Source organism: Peromyscus maniculatus, chromosome 18, assembly GCF_049852395.1.
Source record: "Peromyscus maniculatus bairdii isolate BWxNUB_F1_BW_parent chromosome 18, HU_Pman_BW_mat_3.1, whole genome shotgun sequence".
In the NCBI taxonomy this organism is placed as follows: Eukaryota; Metazoa; Chordata; class Mammalia; order Rodentia; family Cricetidae; genus Peromyscus; species Peromyscus maniculatus.
In genome coordinates, this window is record NC_134869.1 from 7,643,749 (window position 1) to 7,667,812 (window position 24,064).

At 46.2% G+C, this 24,064-nt stretch overlaps 1 pseudogene across 1 annotated transcript in view; it reads left to right on the plus strand.

The window, feature by feature from the left end:
• The first annotated feature begins 10,725 nt into the window (after positions 1-10,725).
• LOC143269230 (protocadherin Fat 4 pseudogene) overlaps positions 10,726-24,064 on the plus strand; it is a 46,157-nt pseudogene continuing 32,818 nt past the window's right edge. Inside the window, exon 1 of the transcript XR_013045658.1 lies at positions 10,726-15,545. The product of XR_013045658.1 is annotated as a protocadherin Fat 4 pseudogene (transcript). The remainder of the gene's footprint in view (positions 15,546-24,064) is intronic.

A 24,064-nucleotide genomic window follows, 5' to 3' on the forward strand; every position in this document is an offset into this window, starting at 1 on the left:
CTTATAGAACCCACAGCCACCAGTCCAGGTATGGCCCCACCAACAATGTGCTTGACTCTCCCCTGTCACTCACTGATTAAGAAAATGCTCAAAAGCTTACGGAAGTGTTTTCTCACTTGAGGTCCCCTCCTCTCAGATGACTTTAGCTTGTGTCAAGTTGATGTAAAAGTAGCCAGGACAGTTATGAAAAAAATGAGTTAAAATGAAACATTAGTCAGTGTTTAGCTGGATATTCCTCAGGAATGAGCTAGCTGCCTGAGCAAAGGAATTAAGGGATTTTCCCTAAGACAGAGGAAATTTTCCCAAAGACAGAGGGAATGCTAGACAGCTGTGGATGACAGATCAATACCAAAGGGTACAGTCATCCCTGAACAAAAGAAAGTCAGAAAAAGGAAAGGATTTGAAGAAACAATAGTGATAGCCCTTCCTGGCCAGGAACACATCGAGCTGTTATTTTGTCACTTAACTAAAATTACAGTTTTATAATATTTCTTAAAAGATCGAAGAGCTGGCTCCATACCGGGATTTACTGTATGAAGTCTGGAAAAGAATGAGGCCTCAGAAAGGTAAGCTGAGTTCCAAAGTAGCCCTGCAGGGATGCTTTCTGTTCAACTGGCAAACCTGGTCCTCCCTTCAAGGTGCCTTTGGTTGTGAGAGCGAAGAGCTCCACATAGGAATGGACCCTAGTAGGAAAGGAAAGGTGTCTTTCTACCACAGCCCAGCCCTAAGTCCTTAGATAACTAGACACACCAACTTACTCACCCTGCCTTTTCCACTGGGAGTAACAGACGGTCATGCCAGGATTAGCCTGGGAGAGGGGTGTGTGTGTGTGTGTGTGTGTGTGTGTGTGTGTGTGTGTGTGGCTGGGGGGGGACAGCAGTGAACAGTTGAAGCCACAAATGGTTCTGAAGACCACATTACTAGGATGGTGAGGTAGAAATAAAAGCAGATTCAAGTCACAAATTACCATGTTTTTGGCTTTTTTTATTAAATAAAAATCACTTTTTGGTAAAGACTCATTTACTTTTGACTCTATCTTGCTAATAATGTTTATAGTCTGGATATATATTATATTTGCTGAACATCACATGTCCCTTATGACTCAGTAATAACAGAAAAATGATTATCAGATAAACAGTGTCAGTGTGTTAGAGAAAAGCAGGAAACCTGGTGGGATGTTTTGTGATAAGAAAATCGAACTAACCTGGTTTACAGTTTTCTTTCTGTAAATAAATAAGAATAACACTAATTTAAATGACAGTTTAAAAGGTTTTAAAATAAAATTTAAATGGAAGAAAATTAGATTTTGCTCTGTTCTGCTCCCACCCACCTACCTCCCAGTGTCTCATGTAGCCCAGGCTGGCTACAAACTCTCCATCTTCCTGCCTGCCCATTTTTTTTTTTTTACAGATCCTCTTGTGTCTGAGGTTGGCCTTGTACTCTTGATTGTCCTGTCTCAACTTACCAAGTGCTGGGGTTAGAGGCATGAACTACGAGGTCAGCATGAGAATAAGTATGTCTGTAGTTTTTTGTAATTATATAGCATTTCATAAGTCCTGTTTTATCATGGTGAATATTTCAGTTTCAAGGAAAAAATTGGTTTCAGATAAAATGATAACCCAACAGGATGGTTGTATTTAATTTTCAACTTGATACAGCCTAGAATAACCTGGAAAGAGAGTCTCAGTGAGGGATTGTCTAGACCAGGTATCCTGTGGGCCTGTTTATGAAGGGTTATCTTGATTAGGTTCACTGAGGTCGGAAAACGCACCTACTGTGGGTGCCACAATTCCCTAGGCAGGAGATCCTGAACTGTGTAAGTGGAGAGAGCAAGCTGGACAAGCCAAGCAGGCATTCATTCTCTCTGTTCCTGGCTATGGTTGTGGTGTGGTCAGCTGCTACCCTTACTTCTCTATAGTGATGAGCTGTGACTTGGAACTGTAAGCAAAAACAAATCCTTTGCTTTTGTCAGGGTATTTTTTTTAAACAAAAAAACAGAAAACAAAGCTAAGACAACCAGTGACACCTAATCAAAGAATTATGAGATTTTCTTCACAAAAGCAAGAAAATTCCAGTACTCAAAAATCAACCACTAAAGGTTTTAAATGAAAGTGAGCATCTCTGTCCCAGCAAGACTGGCTATATGAATGACCAAATAACCTATGATAAAATAGTATTGGGAAAGCAGAAAAAGCTAAATATTTCCATGTTGACATTGTCAGGCACAATGTCAAAACTATGTTTAGTTTGTTCAAAAAAGTAGCAAACAATCCTGCCAGTGTTGTTAGAGTCCAGGCATCTGTGAAACAGCAGAGCAGAGTATTCACGTGGAAACAGTAACCAATTTAACCAAAAACTAAGTGGACATATTTAGAAGTACATTAGACACAGCCGAAGAGAGGGTTTTTAATCTGGAAGATGAGTCAAAAATATTCAGAATTAAACAGAGAAAAAATAAAATTAAAATTATTAAGATGATACCATGAGACATAGTAAAATGAGCATCAGGATACATACCACTTTTTAAAATAAAAAATTGTACATTTGTGTGCCTATGGTGTGTGTGTTGGGGGAGCACACATGTGCCACGTGGAGGTAAGACGGAAACCTGTGGAAGCTGCGTGTCTCCTCCCACCATGCTCCTCTCAGGAATCAAACTCAGATCCTTGGGTTAGGTGGCAAGTTCACTTATTCACTGAGCCATCCCACCAGGTCTCAAATATGTTATTACATTTTTATTTACTCTGTGGTGTGTGTGTGTGTGTGTGTGTGTGTGTGTGTGTGTGTGTGTGTATTCTCACATGCCCTTATGTGCATGTCAGAGAACTGTTTTCAGAAGTTGGTGTGATCCTTCCAACTTGTGGGTCCTTCGTGGATCAAATTCAGATCCTCAGGTTTGGCAGCAAATGCCCTACTACTGAGCAATCTTGTCAGATGCAATGCAAAACTTCTGAAAAAATAAAGTAAATAAACTAAAACAGAAGAACTAGAACCGTGAAGGACACATGGCGGTATGAATGAAAACTACTCAAAGGTTCATGTATTTGAACACTTGAGCCCCAGCTTATGGTGCAGTTTGGGGAGGGTGTGGAGCCTTTAGGAGGTGTTGCTGTGCTGACAGAAGTATGTCACAGAAGGTGGGCTTTGTGAGTTTATAACTGGCTCCACTTCTTGTTGTCAGCTTCCCACGTGTAGTTAAAGAAGTGATCAGCTGGCTGCCTGCTTCTGACGTCATGCCTCCTTGCCATTATAGACTCTCTCAGAAGCTACAAGTCAAAATAGACTACTTTCTAAGTTTCCTTGATCATGGTATTTATCCCAGAGGCAGAAAAGCATCATACATAGTATACAAATACAAACGTAATTGACCATACTACATAGGAACAGACTGAAAGTTCTAGGTAAATATAATTATTTTTTTAAACAGTTGAAAAATCGAACAAACAAAAGCAAATGATAACATCATGACAAACAGAATCTTAAATTGTCAGGATGCAGAAAATAAGATGGGGGAAAAAGACAGGAGAAAACTCCACTCCACCACAGTGGATTCAAGAAGACTGGCTTTGTGTGTCAGAGCAGATTTCTAGGACAAACACACTGTTTGGGAACAAGAGAGTCTTAAAAAGGCTTTGTATATCCTTATAAACCAGATATGGAAGTGAATGGGGACATCTCTGCAGAATAAGGTGTCATAGGAAGGGACTCCTCAACAATGCAGGAAGCTCACAGCTAACTAAGAGGCTTGCTAGGTAAGAGCTGTGTTGGTGGGAAATGAGATTTTTGGGGGAGACCCTTTCAGAAGTAGGAGTAGCTTTGCTAACTTCTGCCTAGGGAATTTAAGTTTCACAGAATTGAATTTAGTAGAACTTGAACTAGACTTTGATCTAGAAGATATTTAAACTCCTCTAATAATTAGTTCTTAGTCGTATCTATGCAGGTGGACAAGATTTTTGTCTTCAGCTGTGTTTCTTTGTTCTCATTTGCATAAAGTACTTGTCTAATTATGGGTAGGCCAATGCAGCACCTTGAGGAAAATGAATAGCTTTCAATATGCATATGAGAAAATGTAAAAAAAAAATCATGAAAAACTGAACTAAACATTGAGAACATAACAAAAAGGAAACAAACAGACAAAAAAAATGCAGAGTTCTTTGTGATGCTAGGGACCTGGAGGTGAGCTGTTGTCTGACTGTACAATGGGGTGGCGTGGCCACTGTAGGTACAGACAGAGCAAAGTGGCAAAGTCAGAGCAGCAGTGAAGGGATGAATAGAAAGGTGGGGGTGTGGTACAACAGGCAGCAGGGGGAACTGCACGCAGAGCACAATGTCACATGCCTCAGCTAAAACTGCAGCACAGCTAAAGTGGACTTTTGCAAGACCACTCAGGAACAGTCTTCGACTGAGGCAGCTGCCTCTGGGGAGTGAGGTGCGGTGAGCATGAGTGATAAGGAGGAGTGCAGAGTGAATGAGCAGAGTAAGGAGTGCAGTGGCCAGTGTGGAGGGAAGGGGAGAGAGGGCACGGTGGGCCTGGAGGTTGGGAGCAGACGCGCAGTTGGTGTGTTGGTTACTTTTCATGTTGCTGTGACCAAATGCTTGACAAGGAGAAACTTGAGGTGATTGCTCATTGAAGGTGGGAAGGTATGATGGTAGGAGCCAGAGACTGGCTGCATCCACACTCGGGAAGCTGAGAGGGAATATGTGCAGGGGGTTACAAAGCCCCATGGACCGCCTCTAGTGACCCACTTCATCCATCAAGGCTCCACTTCCTACATTTCTACATCTTTCTCAAACAGAGGGAGCACCACATGCTCGAACACTTGGGCACATTGGACATTTAAACCAGAATAGAAAAGAACAAAAATCAGAGGAGAGAAAGAGAAGAAATGATGGGTGGTGGTGGGGCTTCATCTTAGTCACTTATCTTGTTGCTGTGGGAAACTGGCTTGTTGCTGTGGGATGATGCTGTTTAAGGGAGAGTTTAATTTGGCTCCCAGTCTGAGGACCAGACTCATCACAGCCACAGGAGTAGGAGGCAGCAGGTCACACCTCATCTGCAGCCAGACAGCAGAGCAGCGAGGGATGATGTTCAGCTGAGTTCTTCATTCTATTTGGTCCAGAAGCCCAGCTCATGAGATGGTGCCCCCCACACTCAGGGTGGGTTTTCCCACCTCAGTTAAACCAGAAATTCCTCCCAGACATGCTCAGAGGTTTCTCTCACCAATAATTCTAGATCCAGCCTTGTTGACAGTCTTCACTAGAGGAATACTGGATTCAGAGAGGAAATCTAAAAGAAGGGATGAGAAGAGGAGAAAGATAATTGGAGGAAGGTAGGAAGAGATTTAGCCCCAGCTGCAGATGCATTAGAAACTGAGGAGCGTGGTCCAACTAATTGTTGTCACTTCTGTCCAAAAACCATAGAAAAACATTTTGGATACCAAATTAAATGGTTGCAAGAGTGTGTTCAGAGCATAACAGAGCACCACAAGATCACTTGTCTCAATATAGCTATGAAGTTCAATGACTTGAATTCTCTGATACCTCGCATGATTGGGCACAAATGTGTGTCCTTATTACCCACTGACATTGGCGAATGACCTCTCCCCGAGAACCACATGTTCTAGTCACTTATTCCAATGAAGCACAGACCAAAGCTGAATCGGGGAGAAAAGTGTTTATTTGGTTTACACATCCCCATCACAGTCCATCACCGGTGCAGGTTGGGGCAGAAACCTAAACAGAACCATGGATGGGAATCAGTGGGGAATGCTGCTGACCTGCTTGTTCCCACAGCTTGCTCAGCCTGCTTTCTTACATAGCCCAGGACCACCTGCCCAGGGGTGGCTCAACTTATGCATCAAATATTTATCGAGAAATTGACCCACAGACACAACACAGACCCACTCGAAGGAGGCAACTCCCTCCTTCCTCAGCAACTCAAGCTTGTGTCCAGTTGACAAGAGCTAACCAGCATGCTTCCTAGTTGGCTTCTAATTTCATTTTTGTTAAAAACTCTGACTTTAACACCATTTTCATAAATAATTAAGATAGGAAAAATAATTTAGATGGGTATACAAAATAAACTGTATTTTGTTTCGGTTTGCTGGAAAACAAGAGAAAATGTACAGCTAGAAATGTCCCTTATATCTTCCTTCTCTGGCTGCATTACATTTGACAGCTACTTATGAGTGTGTTTCATGGTTTTAAAATATATTTCCTGTATACAATGACCTTGTGTCTTTCTTTCACTTTTACAAGAAGAATAATGTTTCTTTTGTCTGTATGTTAGAGCGATGTGCTTGTGTGCGCTTGTGTATGGATGCAGAAGGTCATAGGACATGTGGGTTCCTGCCCACTCTTCCCACCTTGGGAGGTCTGAGAATATCATCCTGGGTTCCTGCCTACTCTTTCCACCTTGGGAGGTCTGAGAATATCATCCTGGGTGCCTGTCCACTCTTCCCACCTTGCTCCTGCCTGCTTCTTTTAAACACTGCATCCTTCAAGGTGCTTGGCCTGGTTTCCACGGATTCTCCTGTGTATGCCTCCTATCCCCCGCTAGGGGTCACCAGGGTTACAGACAATTGTGCTGCTCTGCCTGGCTTTTAAATGGGTTCTGGGGGTAGAACCAAGGTGGTCAAGCATCCCTGGCAATGCCTTTACCCAGTGAGCGAGCCATCTTCCCACCAGGAGGAAGAAAAATTGTACACATATATTAATGATAGTGTACTGTGTTAACACAGCTCTAGAAATCTAAGGGAGACAATGAAAATAAAACGTAACAAAAGCTTCATTTCATGTTTTATACTAGTCATTCTCTATATTTATTTTTAAATTAGATACTAAGCATACAAAATTGTAGTTTTGTATAGAATTATCTACAAATGAGTAGATTATATCATTATGCAAAGTTAGTTTAACTAACCATATCGTTGCTTAAATAATTTGTGGAAATCTTCTCTCGGAATTTTCCAAACAAATATTTGGGGTCTGAATATGACCCATTTTTTGTATTGCTTTATTTCGTAAAATGAAGACTATACACTTATTTCACAGAGTAAACAGTTCATTTCACAGAATGAATTAAATTACCTGTTTTCCCAAACTAAATTCACCGGCAAAAGATGTTAATTCCATCCTGTCGAGCTGTGAAGGCATCTCACATGTTCTCCAAACAGACGCCAGGCAAACCAGCAAAACCCTACCATCTCCCCTAAATATATCCGAGTGATTTCTTCCCGTTCTTATGTGTCTGAGTATTGAACGGCGCAGGATTAGGAGAAAAAAAAGACTTCTACAATCTTCGCACTCACAGCCTCGACTTGTATTAACTTGTAGATCCAACTTTAATCTACAAATATTTCTTGGCTGAATTACAACAAAATAATGGCATTTAAGGGGTAAGTAGTTGGCAGTGATAAAATAATGTTGACGGGCTTAAAAGCGTGTTTTTTTTTTTTTTTTTTAAGCGGGAGGGGGGGGTAATGATAGGCGTTCAATAGTTATGTAGTCTGAAAAATGCAGCAATAGAGATAACTAACTGTCTGGTCTGCGTCCAATTCACCCATCACGCTGTAGGTGTGGAAGAGACAGGAGCGAATGTTCTAACTAAACAAAGGAATTCGCGATGGTTTTAGAATCAGGCTCCATCCTTCCTCCGTTTAGGTTACAGGCGGTTTGCATTCAAGACTTGAGTGTGCTGTCTTCTCTATCGCTTTTGATTGTTTTCTGACCTCACACAAGGAAAGGCAGTAAGTAGGAGATCCTTGCAGATCCTTTTCTTTGCCCCCATCCCTTGGCAAGAAGGAGGAATTAGCTCTGTAACCAGATCCTCCCGGTCTGCATTTAATTTCAAGCACGAAACCAGCCACCGTCTCTGCAAGACTAGCTGTAACCAGCAGGGGGCAGTGTTGGCCCGCGCTTAAACAATCTTTGGGCGCAGAAAGTTTGAGGTTTGGAGGGATTCCTGTTGCAAAATAGTATGACATATACCCTATATTTGCATTGTTTGGCTTCAATTCATATTTTGCAAGTTGGTTCCCTTAAAGGGGAAAATTATTGACCCGATTCCTAGTCACGTTTTATTTTTCTTTTAAAGAAACCTCGCGAGCACCACACAAATAAGATGAGGCAGGGGAATCGTCTGAGCACAGTCGGTGATGTGTGACACTTAAAAAAATTAAATTTAAACTTCATTTCATTTATTTCTATTTTCTTACAGCTATTCTCCCCCCTCCTCCCGCCCCCCAGACCAAAACCGAAACCAAACGTTATTAGATTTCCTTTGGCTAGAAAATGTTGGGGGGGGGGGAGCCCACCGGGGGTCAAAATTCCAAACTGGGTTTGTAAGAGGAAACTGTCCCCGCAGAAGCTGCCATTGTTTCAGCCTAAGCCCCTGGACTGATCTGTAGACCGGATTCCAGCTGTGAGACTAACCAAGCTGCGGGTACAGGCGTGCCCCTCTCTTCCTTTGAGAAGTTGGAGGTCTGCAGGCACCGAGGCCTCGATGTCCCCTAGTCCCGAGAGACAGCAGCTTGGGACCCAGGTTCACGAGTAGGGAAGAGCTGGGGTTCTGCGGGGTCCCGTGGGCAGAAGCTCGCTCGGGCACTGCCCCTGGCTAGGGCACGAAATGGTTAAAGCTCAGCAGCGGCGCGCATTCCCAGACAGGCTTTGCCTAATCCTTCCTCCCGTGTTAACAGACCCTCGCCCCCAGCCTTTCTTTCATTTCCCTCGACCCCCTCCACCGAGTTATTACCAGCCTAACAGCCTAATGGCACCCCCAGCTCCGGCCACTAAACTTATTTATTTCCAAACCTGACCCCACCCCCATCTATTCCGCCGCTGCCTCTTGCTGTGATTGCGCCGACACCGGCCAAGGTTTGACCAAAAGGGAAAATAAATAAATAGAAAGGAGTTGGGGGGTGGTCGCCCCTTCTTTGCGCCTCTGCCGCGGGGCTCGCCCACCGCCCGCCCACAGCCTCGGAGGCCGCGGTGACGAGCGTCGCCCCAGCCAGTGGCGGTTGGAGGCGAGGGCGGCGGGGACGCCGGGCGGGGCTGTGGCCAATGGGCTGTAGCGGGGCAGGGCCCGCGGGTGACAGGACCAGAACAGGGGAGTGGCGGCCACTGGAGTCCGGGAGCATCGAGGGGCGAGCAAAGTTTCTCAGGCCTGCTCGGGATCGCGGACAGCCCTCCCCTCTCCGTGTGTGCGCGCGTGTGTGTGAGTGCGTGTGTGCGCGCAGCGGGGAAGGGGCGGGGAGAGTGCGAGGGACCCGGAGAGGCAGCGGGGGACTCGCCGGGCTCCAGATCCGCCTTGGTGCCACCTCTGAGCCCTGGCTGTGGAGGAGCGCGCCCACCCGGCGCCCCGTGCAGCTGCACCGCACCTCCGAGTCCCCATCGTCCGCGGGGACCGCGAAGGAGGGACCCACCCCTCCCCAAACACAAAGCCTAGCGGATTACAAAGTGAAACTGACCCGGGACAATAAAAGCACAGATCCCAGGACAAGGGCGAGGCGCTCCCGGGGGCGCTGGTGCCCGCTAACGCCCGGGGAAGAGCCCCTGGCATGGTGAGGGGAGGAGACTCGGGGAACCAGCGCTGCTGCCGCCGCCGCTGCTGCTGCCCGACCCCCGCGACGCGGAGGAGGAAGGGGAACCCGCGCTCTGTGGATGTACAATCGATGCCCGCGCGTAGGTGAAGGATGCGGAGCAGCGCCTGCGGCAGCTTGGGCTGGACTTCGGGCTCCAAGCAGCGGCTGGCGCAAAGGCAGCCTGGGTTACCCGCGAGGGGACTGAGCTGAGCACTGTTGGAGACGCGGTGCCCCTGCTGCCTCCGCGAGGGTGCCCGATCCAGAGACGACCTCCCCAGCTCCCCCGGAGCGAAAACTGAGAAGAGTCTGCACCACCAGTTTCGGGTTCTCCTGGCATCCCCGCTCTGTCTCCGGGGTGCAGGGGCTTTGCGGCCCTTGGCTCTGTCCTGTTTGGCGTCGCGCTCTGGGTAAGTTCTAAAGTTTTTGGAGAGATGTGCTTGCAGTGAGTGACTCCTCAGGTCCCTGAAATCCAGGCCGCCTCTCACAACTCCTATTCGCGGTCAGGACGCTCAGACTCGGGATTCCAATCCAAGTGTCTGGAGGCCTGGAAACTTTCTCCGGAGAGCCCAGGGATGCCCCGCCGCTTGTCGCCTCATCCTCCCCTGCGCTGCGTTTCTCCCCGGCCACCAGGAGCCTTCTCCTGGGCAACTGCCCCTTGCTCACTCTTCTAAACTGTAGAGATCTCCGGCCAAACTGGCTTTTTACTGGCGCCACTCAGAAGCCCTCTGGATCAGCCCATTTCCTTCACCTTGTTTCTCTTCCTCTCGCGGTTCCTGGAAACCAGGACCATGAACTTGGCCTCAGACCCGGCTCCTGGCCGCAGGCGGCTCCCGCTACTCTCTCCATCCCTGTGCCAGCTGCTGCGAGTCTGGGGGTTGTTGTCTCTGCTCCCGGGCCCGGGCCGGGTCCAAGCGGCCGAACAGAGTCAGGTGTTCCAGGTGATGGAAGAGCAGCCCCCAGGGACTCTGGTGGGCACCATCCCAACGCGCCCGGGCTTCACCTACAGGCTCAGCGATAGCCACGCCCTGTTCGCTATTAACAGCAGCACTGGAGCGCTGTACACCACAGCCACCATCGACCGAGAGAGCCTGCCCAGCGACGTGGTCAACCTGGTGGTCCTTTCCAGCGCGCCCACCTAACCTACCGAGGTGCGGGTGTTGGTGCGTGACCTCAACGACAATGCCCCAGTCTTCCCAGATCCCTCGATCGTGGTCACCTTCAAGGAGGACAGTGGCAGCGGGCGTCAGGTTATTCTGGACACCGCCACGGACTCTGACATCGGCTCCAACGGCGTGGACCACCGCTCCTACCGCATCGTCCGCGGCAACGAGGCGGGTCGCTTTAGCCTGGACATTACCTTGAACCCCAGTGGAGAGGGAGCATTCCTGCACCTGGTCTCCAAGGGCGGGCTGGACCGCGAGGTCACGCCTCAGTACCAGCTCCTGGTGGAGGTGGAGGACAAGGGTGAGCCAAAGCGGCGGGGTTACCTTCAGGTCAATGTGACTGTACAGGACATTAACGACAATCCCCCGGTGTTTGGCAGTTCCCATTACCAGGCGGGGGTGCCTGAGGACGCGGCTGTGGGCTCGAGTGTCCTGCAGGTGGCGGCGGCGGACGCAGACAAGGGCACCAATGCGGACATCCGTTACCGGCTTCAGGATGAGGGAACCCCCTTCCAGATGGACCCGGAGACGGGGCTCATCACCGTGCGAGAGCCGCTAGACTTTGAGGCCCGGCGACAGTATTCGCTGACAGTGCAGGCCATGGACCTGGGCGTGCCCTTGCTCACTGGGCGCGCAGAAGCGATCATCCAGCTGTTGGATGTCAATGACAACGACCCTGTAGTGAAGTTTCGCTACTTCCCCGCCACCTCGCGCTATGCTTCGGTGGATGAGAACGCTCAGGTGGGTACCGTGGTGGCTCTGCTCACCGTGACCGACGCGGACTCCCCGGCAGCCAATGGCAACATCTCAGTGCAGATTCTCGGGGGCAATGAGCAATGCCACTTTGAGGTACAGAGGAGCAAGGTGCCCAACCTGAGTCTCATCAAGGTGGCCAGCGACCTGGACCGCCAGCGAATTCCTTCCTACAACCTCACAGTCTCCATCTCGGATAACTCCGGGGCGCCCCCTACCGCCGAGGTTCAGGCGCGCTCCTCCGTGGCCAGCTTGGTGATTTTTGTCAATGACATCAATGATCACCCTCCGGTCTTTGCGCAGCAAGTGTACAGAGTGAACCTGAGCGAGGAGGCGCCTCCGGGGAGCTATGTGAGTGGGGTGTCTGCCACCGACGGTGACTCTGGTCTCAATGCTAACCTGCGCTACAGCATCGTCTCTGGAAATGGGTTGGGCTGGTTCCACATTAGTGAGCACAGTGGTCTAGTGACCACCAGTGCTGCGTGGGGCCTTGACCGTGAACTTGCCTCCCAGATTGTACTGAATATCAGTGCCCGAGACCAGGGGGTCCACCCCAAGGTGTCCTATGCCCAGCTTGTGGTAACTGTCTTGGATGTCAATGATGAAAAGCCCGTGTTTAGCCAGCCTGAAGGCTATGAGGTGTCTGTAGTTGAGAACGCTCCAGCTGGGACTGAGCTGTTGATTCTAGGGGCAACCGATGGGGATCTGAGTGACAACGGGACAGTGCGCTTCTCCCTGCAAGAGGCTGAGAGTGACCAAAGGCTCTTCCACCTGGATCCTGTATCTGGGAGGCTGAGTACTATCTCCTCCCTAGACAGAGAGGAACAATCCTTCTACTGTCTATTGGTTCTAGCGACAGACTTGGGCTCCCCTCCCCAGTCATCCATGGCTCAGGTGAATGTCAGTCTTCTGGACATCAATGACAACAGTCCTGTGTTCTACCCAGTCCAATACTTTGCTCATATTCAGGAGAATGAGCCTGGAGGTAGCTATGTTACCACAGTGTCTGCTACTGACCCAGACATGGGTCCCAATGGAACTGTTCAGTACAGTATCTCAGCTGGGGACAGGTTGAGGTTTCAGATTAATGCTAAGAGCGGGGTTATTTCTACAAGAATGGCCCTAGACAGAGAAGAGAAAACAGTCTACCAGCTGCAAATAGTGGCCACCGACGGGGGCAATTTACAGTCTCTTAACCAGGCCATAGTAACAGTCACGGTGTTAGATACACAAGACAACCCACCTGTATTCAGCCAGGCTGCTTACAGCTTCGTGGTCTTTGAGAATGTGGCCCTAGGGTACCACGTGGGCAGTGTTTCTGCCACCACCATGGACCTCAATGCCAACATTAGCTATCTCATCACTACTGGGGACCAGAGAGGTATGTTTGCTATGAATCCTGTCACAGGGCAGCTGACCACAGCAAGTGTGATTGATAGGGAAGAACAGTCTTTTTATCAGCTGAGAGTCGTGGCCAGTGGGGGAGCAGTAACGGGAGACACCGTGGTTAACATCACAGTGAAAGACTTGAATGATAACGCTCCCCACTTCCTCCAGGCAGTAGAAAGCATAAACGCAGTGGAGAACTGGCAGGCAGGACATAGCATCTTCCAGGCCAAAGCCGTGGACCCTGATGAGGGTGTCAATGGCAGGGTACTCTACAGCCTGAAGCAGAACCCCAAGAACTTGTTTGCTATCAATGAGCAGAATGGTAACATCAGTCTGCTGGCTCCACTGGATGTCCACGCTGGCTCATACCAGGTAGAGATCTTGGCCTCTGGTATGGGTGTCCCCCAGCTCTCCTCCAGCATCATTCTGACAGTTTATGTCCATGACGTGAATGACAACCCACCAGTGTTTGACCAGATTTCCTATGAGGTCACACTTTCTGAGTCGGAGGCTGTGAATTCTCGATTCTTTAAAGTGCAAGCTTCTGATAAAGATTCTGGGGCAAATGGGGAAATAGTGTACACTATCACAGATGGGAATACTGGGGATGCCTTTGGCATATTCCCAGATGGCCAGTTGTACATCAAAAGTGAATTGGACCGTGAACTTCAGGAGAGATATGTGTTATTGGTTGTTGCCTCTGACCGGGCAGTGGAGCCCCTAAGTGCTACTGTGAATGTCACTGTGATTTTAGAAGATGTGAATGACAACAGGCCTTTGTTTAATAGTACCAATTACACATTCTACTTCGAAGAGGAGCAGAGGGCCGGGTCATTCGTAGGCAAGGTCAGTGCGGTGGACAAAGACTTCGGGCCTAATGGGGAAGTAAGGTATGCTTTTGAGGTGGCACAGCCTGATTTTGAGTTGCATGCTGTCACTGGGGAACTCACCAACACTCACAAGTTTGACAGGGAGTCACTCATGAGGAGGCGGGGGACAGCAGTCTTCAGCTTCACAGTGATAGCCACAGATCAGGGCCTCCCTCAGCCTCTCAAGGACCAGGCCACCGTGCATGTCTACATGAAGGACATCAATGACAATGCCCCCAAGTTTCTAAAAGACTTTTACCAAGCTACCGTGTCAGAGACGGCGACCAATCTGACCCAGGTCTTACGGGTATCTGCCTCCGACGTGGATGAAGGAAATAACGGCCTCATTCACTACTCTATCCTCAAAGAAAACGAAGAAAGACAGTTCATCATAGACAAGTTCTCTGGTCAGGTGACTCTTGTAGGTAAGTTAGACTATGAGGCGACCCCGGCCTATTCCCTCCTCATCCAGGCAGTGGATTCAGGGGCCATCTCCCTCAACTCAACCTGTACTCTAAGTATTGACATTTTGGATGAAAATGACAACACACCCTCGTTCCCAAAGTCAACACTATTTGTGGATGTCTTGGAAAACATGAGGATTGGTGAACTGGTGTCCTCTGTTACTGCCACTGATTCTGACTCGGGTGTCAATGCAGACTTACACTACACCATCACAGGATCAAACAACCATGGGACCTTTAGTATTAGCCCAAACACTGGGAGTATCTTTCTTGCCAAGAAGTTGGACTTTGAGACACAGTCTCTATATAAATTAAACATCACAGCAAAAGACCAAGGGCGACCTCCTCGGTCATCCACAATGTCAGTGGTGATTCATGTGAGGGACTTCAATGACAACCCCCCAAGCTTTCCTCCGGGAGACATTTTTAAGTCTATAGTGGAGAACATCCCTCTTGGTACATCTGTCATTTCTGTGACAGCGCATGACCCAGATGCGGATATCAATGGGCAGCTGTCTTACGCCATCATTCAACAGATGCCCCGAGGCAACCACTTCAGCATAGATGAAGTCAAAGGAACCATCTACACCAGTGCTGAGATCGACCGGGAATTTGCCAATCTCTTTGAGTTAACAGTGAAAGCCAACGACCAAGCTGTGCTGATAGAAACTAGGAGGTATGCTTTGAAAAATGTGACCATTTTGGTGACAGACCTCAATGACAATGTCCCGATGTTTATATCACAAAACGCCCTGGCTGCAGACCCATCAAGCCATGATCGGTTCTGTCTTGACTACCATCATGGCTGCAGACCCTGATGAAGGCGCTAATGGTGAGGTGGAGTATGAAATAGTCAATGGAGACACAGAAACCTTCACTGTGGATCGCTACAGTGGAGACCTTCGTGTGGCTTCTGCATTAGTGCCTTCACAGCTCATCTACAACCTCATAGTATCAGCCACAGACCTGGGCCCAGAGAGGAGGAAGTCAACCACGGAATTGACCGTCATCCTCCAGGGCCTCGATGGGCTGGTTTTCACACAGAACAAATACACAACCATCTTGAAGGAAGGGGAGCCCATTGGTACCAATGTCATATCCATAGAAGCAGCTAGCCCCAGAGGGTCAGAAGCTCCAGTGGAATATTACATCGTTTCCGTTCACTGTGAAGAAAAGACTGTTGGACGTCTCTTTACCATTGGACGGCAGACTGGTGTCATTCAAACTGCAGCCATTTTGGACCGGGAGCAGGGAGCATGTCTCTACCTGGTGGATGTTTATGCCATAGAGAAGTCATCTGCCTTCCCCAGGACACAGAGAGCAGAGGTGAGAGCTTGGATTCCTTTATTATCTGCTCTGGGTGGGCTTTTTCTAAATGTCTTTGTCGTTGTGATTACTCTCTATGATTTAACTGTGTTTTCATGGCTGTGTTTATAAACAGGGACAACTTAGAAAACATTGTCACACACTGACAGTTTCAGAAAATTGCAGCTATAATCCAGGTTACAATAAATAATGAACTTTTTTAAAATAATGAATGTTCCTTAATTGCAACCATGAGTGTAAGGTTACTGACAGAGCACTTGCCATTTGCAGAAGTAATTAAAGCCCATTTGTGTGAGCAGAGGCACTGTACTCACATAGATCTCTCTCAGTAAGGAAATCCTGTTCTAAGGTGAAGAGTTTTGCTAGATCTCTGAGTGGGTTAGATTTCTGAGCTGGGTTGTGCTGGAGCCTGCGTGGCAGTTTACATCAGGACGGCATTGACCTCCCCATCCTCAGCAAGCTTGGCAGATTCTTTATAGACAGTGAGTAATCTCAATGTGGTGAGCCAAGTTTGTGGAGATTCCTGATTTCTTCTACCTGAAAAGCTTACAAACTACCTCCTGGCAAGGAGCAAATGCTTCTCTTTCTTCCTACACTGACTCAGGTAGCTGTGAACAGTTAGATCTGAAGTTCCACTCCGACTCTTGGGATGAAAGTGTGCTGTTATGCGATGATGCAGGCGCTTGTCCTGTCTCCGGGTGGGAAAGGCTACTCTGGGCACAAATCAGTCCCACGCCCATCCCCCAGAAGGCGCAGGCTGGATTGTGGCCTCCACCCATCTTACTATCCCTGATTGACATCTTCTCCGTTAGGCTCCTCCCTTTCTGGGCTGTGTGAAAGTCGCCAAGAACTGATTCGGCTATCTTCTAGAATGCTTGATGCATGTATTCTGAGTCCTCCCTCCTGCTTCCCACTCCCCTCAGAGATGTCCTAGCTTCTGCCCCTCAGCCAAAAACTCAAAAGATCAAGTGTGGTTTCTGATGCCTGGCAGTGGTCCAAACACAACGCGGTGGTGAAATGGGGTCTGCTATGTTTATTTGCTTGCTTTCTCCTCGGGGAGACCAAGGATGCTTTCATTTTGAGGGCTTGTTTTTATTGTTATCTTTTGAAATTCTTTGTGATTATTTATTTTTTCTGATCGCTAGCTGTTGCATCCTATGGATGGGATCAGAGGGCATTAGTGCTCATTAGAAATATAATTCCCAATGGTGATGTCATTGTAAATGGATTTCAATTTTTCCTTGCACGCCTTTGCCCGAGAGGCTTCAGAGTTAAATTGTCTCCTTATGTCTGCTGACTTCTTCAGCGATCTCAACATCAGAGGTCTTTGGCTTAGATCTGGTCATGATTTATGACTAAATCATTATTTGATTTGAGCTTATTCCATCTTCCACTTTCTTCTCTGCAGTTATTTCTGAGATGAACAGCTTTGATTAGTTTGAACACCAAAATATTTACTGAAGGCTGGCAATTAAGTCTCTCTGGATAATGGCTGAATTTGTTAAGCAGATGACCTGATTAGGTGTTTATTTCACTCAACTGCTTTTATTAGAGGAGTGCAGAGCATTGGAAGGAATGCTCATGGGTGCCATTAGAAGATCTATTACGCCTGTGATTTATCCATTCAGTAGGGGAAGATTGGCTTGCCATAAATGTGCCGGACAGTGATGTCTCTGAAACAGGCATGAAGACTAAAAATAATTATTATTACAAATAACTTTTGTTAGGAAGGGGAGCAATATGCCCACTATGTCTTTACTCTAACCTCAGTTAATATCAGTATGAAACATATTCTTTCAGACCTCCAGGGTCCTCTGTATTGACAAAACAAGGGAGAATTGATCTGAAGACTTGTGTGTGTGTGTGTACCTGTATGACTGTACATGTTTTTCTCTCTCTTGTACACACACACACACACACACACACACACACACACACACACACACAGAGAGAGAGAGAGAGAGAGAGACAGAGACAGAGACAGAGACAGAGAGAGACAGAGAGAGACAGAGACAGAGATGGAGAGACAGAGACAGAGAGAGACACAGAGACAGAGAGAGAGACAGCGAGCACACTCGCCCATGGATCAGGATACCCTCAGTATACTAAAGTGCAGAAATTGTAAACCAACTTTGAGTTCCCAAGTTACAGCCACTCCTGAAATTTAAAGCAAATATTTTATTTGTTATGCTCAAAGAATACTGAAAGCAGTAGTTTGGAGGTAAAATTTTATGTTATTCTTTGTTGTGTTTTTCCAATATGTAAAGTAAGCTAGTTTTTTTTTTTTATTTTGCTCAGTTGGTTTACTATTATTCTGCTATGAGAAGACATAAAGCATCGACAGCAAAGGTGACTTGTACATTGTTCCATTCCAGGTTCAGACTTTTGAGCGTATTTGAAAGCATGCATTTGTCTGACCTGATAGGTGTCTGGGCTGCTTGCTCGGCACCCAGGCCAGTGTCACAACGTCAGGCATTCTGTTTGATGAGAGGGTTGGACGATTGGCCTTCATTCTTTTGGGATGCGCATGAGAGATGTACCTTTGGTATTGCTCACTCTGGACACTTGCCCAAAGGACACAGTCTCTCAATCTGCCTTCCAAAGCTAAAGCTTGACAGGGCAGGAATGACTCCAAAGGCTGTCTTCTGTAATATGGCAATTAATTAATGAATTCTAATTAAAATTTAGAAATCTGTTTTATTTGCACACTTGCAGTGTAGGGCCTCAGTTAGAACTCATGATGACCAGGGACTTGGTTATATTGATCCTTTTTATTTCAGAGTCTCATTTATTACCCAGCATGCAGTAGGTGCTGCAAACTTCTTACGCTGAGTAACATGGTAGACGAACCAAGATCAGAACACAGCTCCCCCTTCGAGAAGTGAGTCCAAGAAAATCCATCAGTTGAATAAGGACAGAGAATAGTAATTACTTCTGCTCTACAAATGAAATGAGAATTGTCAGAAACTGGAAAGAACAGAGGGATTAAAGGGTGGTCTGACACAGGGTGACTGTGTGAGTGGACGGGGGACTGCACCCGACCAGGGTCACATCTGCTGCTTTCCAGGACACTGGCCTCTGGATCCCCCTATGTTCCTCTGGAACTCCCCAAGGGCCTCCTGGGGTGTGCCTTAACTAGTTTTCTTTTTTAGTTGTGGTGACTTGCATGAGAAATGGCCCCCACAGGCTCCTGTACTTTGGAAATTTTAGGAGGTAGAGCTTTGGTAGAAGAGTCTTTGGGGAAGGCTTACAGAGTTTGTAGCCCTGACCCACTTCTAGTTTCCATCTCCACTTCCTGTTTGCAGTAGAGATGTAATCTCTCAGCTTGCTGCTCCTGTGGCTTGCTGCCATGCCTGTCCATCACAGTGCACTTTGATCCCTCTACTCCATAAGCCAAGGCAGACGCTTTTGTCTGTAAGTTGCTTTCAGTCTTGGTATTATATCTCAGGCACAGAGAAGTAACTGAGGTGCTAGTTTTACCAAAGCAACAGAAAAATAGAGGATACTGGCTTGTTAACATCACATGGGACATGATGTTCTTTTTTGTCTAAAGATGCTACATGTTCAAACTTGAAAATCTGAAGTAATGATATCTTGAATTTAAAAACTCTCTTTGGCTCATGACTTACAGAATACACTAGGCATCTCAAACCTTTTTTTTCCTGGTAGACTTCACAGTGGTGTTTTGTTTTGTTTTATTTTTCAGTTAAAATATCTGAGATTACTACATTCTCAAATGGGTAGGTTGAGTAGAGTACTGGAAAAGCATTTTGGTTTGGTCCTGACAGGTAATTATTGATTTTACCAACCCAGGAAGGACATTGCCTTGGGACTTACTCGCAACACATCAGGATATTGATCAGCAGATGTACCTGTGTAGTTATGTGAAAATCTATGGTCTGTGCTGCCTTCCAAGTGGGTCTTTGCCTATTTAAGATGTATCTGTCAGCTGTTTGTAATTCAGAAAATACTGGTATAAATGATGGAGATTCTCTCAGACAGGATTTTTTTTGGTAGTTGAAATTTCATAAATTTCAAATATGCTTGTTTTAAATGATGGATAAATGAAGGTTCTGAAGAATATGTTTGTATGTGTATGAGTGTGTTTATGTGTGTGTATGCATGTATGTGTATGTGCATAAGTGTGTTTATATGTGTGATAGTGTGTGATTTATGTATGTATGTATGTGTATGCATGTATGTATGCGTATGCATGTATGTATGTGTGTGCATGTATGTATATATCTTTATATGTATGCATGCATGTATGTGTGTATGTATGTTTATTATGATGTAGTCAAACCTTGCTGCTCTGTCACTTTGTTATGTAACACAATTATTTTGTTATGAGAGTCCATAGCTCACACCTCCTTTACATGTCTCACAAATACTCTGTATCATCAGCAGTTGTGGTTGCCTTGCAGTGTATTAAGTCTCTTGAAATATGTTCCTCTTAATGGCAGTGGTGTAGTTGTGACCCAAATCTGACCATCTCCCCTCCAAGTACACCAGATTGTGAATCCCACTGTACTCTTGTCTTACGCCATCAACTCTCAGGTCTGAGTGAGGCACACAGATCATTTGGCATCACCATGTGCTTGGTGAGTTCACTCAGCCGCACACCCTCAAGGCTCATCCTTGGACTGCAGATTTCAGGTCTCACTGTTCTGACAACCATGTAGTATCACTGTACATGTGTCATGTGCACCTTACCCACTTATCTCCTGATGCTCTTCTCTCTTTAATGTTAGTGCCATGGGTTACAGTAACCCATCACTAGATGTGTCCAGACAGAGGAAATGCAGACCTGGGAGAGACAAGTCCATGTCCTTGTTGACTGAGCACTGTATAGCAGCCAGGATACAAAGCCAATCAGACCCTGTGAGCATCCATTCTAATTGGAATGGAGTGTCATTGGAGTGGAGTATCATAGCCTGGGGTCATGATTGCCTGGAGCTCTTCGATGTTAAACTTTCTTTACAGACTCAGCCATCTATCTGTGCATCTTCTTCTGTAACTGTCAGGTCTTCTGCCCACAATTTAACTCTGTTGCTCAACTTGATGCTATTGATATGTTTCAATTCCTCTTATATTTTCATCACTAACCCCTGTCAGATCCATCCTTTGTGGCTGTTTTCTAACTGACATCTTTCTCTCACTGTGTTGGTTGTTTCTGTGATTCTGAAGCTTTCTTAGTCTGATTTGTATTTGCCTATTTTTTATTTTATTCCATTATCTGTATTGTTAAGCTTTTAATAAAAAAATGCGCAATCACTGGTTTGGAAAGAAGTGCACCAGTGCACCGGGGGAAGTGATTTATCCTAATGTTCATCTTGAGGTCTGGCCTTTCGTCTTCAGTCCATTTTAACAAGGAATGAAGGTCTCGTGTGATTCATACTGCATATGAACAAGGCTTCCCCCGGCACCATCCAGTGACGACTTGTCCTTCCCCATGGTGTGTTCTCGCGGATATTTGTTACTGCACGTTAGTCCACCAGCAGCCTGTGACTTTGTCTCTGCACTTGCTGTTCTCTTTCAGCGATATATGTGCATCTGTTTTTATGGTGACACATGACATTTGGCTTTCAGAAAACTCTTTCCATGTATTGACTCTCAACTCCCCGGGGATTATTAAAAATTATTCACAATTCAAAGTTTCACTTATTAGTTCAAATCTTACCACTAACATCGTCAGTTCTTTTGCCTGAAGTGCCAGGCTCCCTTCGTTCATTATACAAGTGAGCAGCTTCTTTCAGTGGCTCTTTGTGGTGGAAATGTGCTTCCCCAGACAGTGGCTTCTGAGGCTCATGGCACAGTCAGACAGTCCTTATCTGGGTGCAGAGCATCGAGTCTCTGTGCATGTGTAATCCCATGTAACACAGAACACTGATAAGACACTGAGACACAATTGATAATTGTACTGTATTCTAAAGAACATTTTTCAATTTTTAGTGAGACTAGCATTCAGGTTTACTGTGGGTACTGGTGTGAACCTGATGTTTACCTCTGACCCCACACAGGTGAGAATATCCAGATAAACACCTATGTACATGGTTGGACTGTGTTTAATTAAGACTAGAAGGAGCTTTAACAATTGGATAATTTATTAATTTTCACAAGAAAGCCATACTGATTACCAAGAGAAGATGGAAATGCTGGGTGCTAGACAGTAAGTTAAAAAATGATTTTATTTCAGGCAGTTTAGAATTAGAGCTGGTTCGTGTTAGACGAGATGGCTGAATTTGCTGGGCATGGACCTGCCGAAGAACTAAGGCAGCTAGACAGTGTATTAATGGGGGAGGTGTAACAGTCCGGCTTTTCTGAATTTTAGTGACTGACAGATGTAGAATCCTAATTCAGGACAGGATAATTGGCAAATGACTGAGGCCAATGTAGATTTGAATGTTCCTTAAAGTTCCATAAAATAGAATATGATATTTCCATATTTGCAGAGTCATTTCAAGACAAAGGTTCTCTGTGTAGTTCTGGCTGTTCTGGAACTCACTCTGAATACCAGGTTGGCCTAGAACTTTTCAAGATCTGCCTGCCTCTGCCTCCTGGGTGCTGGGATTAAAGGTGTGCGCCATGACCACCCATGATGGTATTTCCTAATGCCAGACTTTCAGTAGTCTGTATAAGAGCATCCCACAGAAGGAGAGTGGGATACAGAAGACAAGGGGAAATTAATTATTACATCAATATCCATTATAAGATAGACACACATGAGACAGAAGGTTGATTTAGTAGGTTAAAGTCCTTGCTCCTTACCCCATAACCTGAATTAGATCCCATGGATGGTAAAGAGAACCAGCTCCAAGCTTGTCTTCTGACTCCTACAAACACTGTGGCTCCCCCAACTAATAATAATAATTCAATAATAACAATGATAATACATATGTAATGATCTATTAGCAATATGCTCCTACTGTACTAAGGGTGGACTCCCCCCCCTCCACACATGACAGATTAGACAATGAAGTCAATGTGGAAAAATAGGGATCTGATTGGCAGATAATTTGCATAAGGCCAAAACCTGGCTCTAGATCTTCTTTACAAATTTAAGAAACACTGAGTGAAAATCAAAGAAGTTTCTGGTTTAAGGAGATGTCGGGAGCCACTTAGGAACATGCTGGTGTGACTGCAGCATAGGCATTAGTTCCCAGCAGCTCTCACCCCTGCTACTTGTTTTAAGAATGACATATTCTTTCTCACTTTTGTAGACAGAGGATTCTAACTGTGTAAAGCATTTCCGTTGTTCTAAAGGTTTCCACACCAATGAAGGAGAAAAGTGACAGGGTTGCACCTGGGTGCTGCTCCAGGGCCAGGGATGCAGGGATCTGACAGTCTTGCTAAGGGCAATTGTTCATCATAACCTCTTCCGGTCTTATTAAACTCGAGCAGGAGTGACTTCTGTGCTTCTGGTTTACACACTCAGTTTTCAAAAGGAATTACTTGTTTTTATTTTACATCTGTAAGTATCTTGCCTCCACATATGTGTTTGCAAAAAGTGCATGTGGTACATATGGAGGCCAGAGAGGGTAAAAGATCCCCTAGATCAGGAGTTATAGGTGATTGTGAACCTCCATGAGGAAGCTGGGGGCTGACCAAAGGTTCTCTGTGAGAGTAGCAAGTAACAGCTAAGCCGCCTCTGCAGGCCTGTGACTCCGTACACGTTTTTATTAGATTATATTTACTCGTGTGTGTGTGTGTGTGTGTGTGTGTGTGTGTGTGTATCTGTCTCTGTCTCTTTCTTTTTCTGTCTCTCTCTCTCCATCCATATGTATCTCTGTCTGTATATCAGTGGGCAATTTTCAGGTGTCACTCACTCCTTTTTCTTTACATCATGTGGGTTCCAAGTATTGAATTCAGGTCACTAGTCTTGGCAACAAATACCTTTACCCACTGAGACATCTCAATGTCTGCTGACTCATTTCTTAAATGTCCTTTTCAGAACACACTTTGAACAAGTTGTTTATACTGCCCGCTTGTGTTCTGTCTACCTCCAATGTCATTCCTACCAGACCTGAACAATGAACGAGCTCTGATGAAATTGTTCTCACCTAGGCGGCCATGATGGCCACACCATTCATCACGTTGGCATTGCAGATGCTTGTCGTATTTAAGCTCCTCAAAGTCTGTAGCCCTAGTCATTCACGTCTGTCAAATGTCTCGTCACTCAGCTTCCATGTCACTGAAACCTGTGACTCTTTATTTTTTAGACTAGCTCCCTCCTCCCAGCTTCTCTCCCTCTTCCCACACCATGAACATGGTAAATTATGGAAGTGAAATTCTGGTAGCCAGTTTGTGGGAAGAGATTCCCAGGGGCTTTCCTGGGGGAATTCTCTCTCTGTACCTTGAGAAGCTCCTGTCAGTGTTTTTCAGTGGCTCTCCAGACTGTCGCAGGGAACCTGACTAAGGGGCATTTCAGGAAAACTGTAGCTTAACCTACAGGGGATCGTTTCTTCTTTGGAAAGCATTAGGCAGTGGTTAAAATACTTGATATTGTCTCTAGTCATCTG